Source organism: Tachyglossus aculeatus, chromosome 4, assembly GCF_015852505.1.
Source record: "Tachyglossus aculeatus isolate mTacAcu1 chromosome 4, mTacAcu1.pri, whole genome shotgun sequence".
Classification (NCBI taxonomy): domain Eukaryota; kingdom Metazoa; phylum Chordata; class Mammalia; order Monotremata; family Tachyglossidae; genus Tachyglossus; species Tachyglossus aculeatus.
Window position 1 is genome coordinate 37,648,658 of NC_052069.1, and position 1,037 is coordinate 37,649,694.

The following is a 1,037-nucleotide window of genomic DNA, read 5'->3' on the forward strand; positions in this document are numbered from 1 at the left end:
CCAGTATGCCTTCCCTAATTAATTCCCAGCATCTCACTTCAAGTAATAATCTACCTCACCTCCCTTCTCTCCTTCTCCAGCCCAGCCGGCACCCTCCACTCCTCTGCCGCAAACCTCCTCAATGTGCCTCGTTCTCGCCTGTCCCGCTGTCGACCCCCGGCCCACGTCCTTCCCTCGGCCTGGAATGCCCTTCCTCCACACATCTGCCAAGCTAGCTCTATTCGTCTCTTCAAAGCCCTACTGAGAGCTCACCTCCTCCAGGAGGCCTTCCAGACTGAGCCCCCTTTTTCCTCTCCCCCTTCCCATCCCCCCTGCCCTACCTCCTTCCCCTCCCCACAGCACTTGTATATATTTGTACAGATTTATTACTCTACTTTACTTGTACATATTTACTATTCTATTTATTTTGTTAATGATGTGCATATAGCTTTCATTCTATTTGTTCTGACGATTTCGACACCTGTCTACATGTTTTGTTCTGTTGTTTGTCTCCCCCTTCTAGACTGTGAGCCCATTGTTGGGTAGGGACCGTCTCTAGATGTTGCCGACTTGTACTTCCCAAGCATTTAGTACAGTGCTCTGCACACAGTAAACACTCAATAAATATGACTGACTGAATGAATGAATCAATGGAATTTACTGAGCACTTACTGTGCGCAGGCCACTGTACTAAGCACTTGGAAGAGTATGATATAGAATTAGCAGACATGCTCCCTGCCCACAAGAAGCTTACATTCTAGCATGTACAGTCATATAAAACCATCAGCCACTTTTAGTACTTGTACATTTCCTTAAACCTACTCGCAGCTCCTGTGTATATAAAATATACACAGTTGAATATTTTCATATGTTCAACTGTACATTCATTATTTATTTTATTTACTCTAAGTACTTTAATACCCCTCTCAGAGTTTCACCTGGAGAGTTTCTGGGACTCTACCAGTCTTGACTAAGGTAGGGAGAGTTAAGCAGAGGCCTATCCATTCCATTCCTAGCTTGGCCAGTGGCTAGTTAGTGGAAGGCAATCTGCTACTAGT

The 1,037-nt window shown here is 45.1% G+C and overlaps 1 non-coding gene across 1 annotated transcript; it reads left to right on the forward strand.

The window, feature by feature from the left end:
- Positions 1 to 899: 899 nt before the first annotated feature.
- On the forward strand, positions 900 to 1,037 carry LOC119927427. The gene has a single exon (XR_005450430.1). It is a non-coding gene; the product is annotated as a small nucleolar RNA SNORA7 (small nucleolar RNA).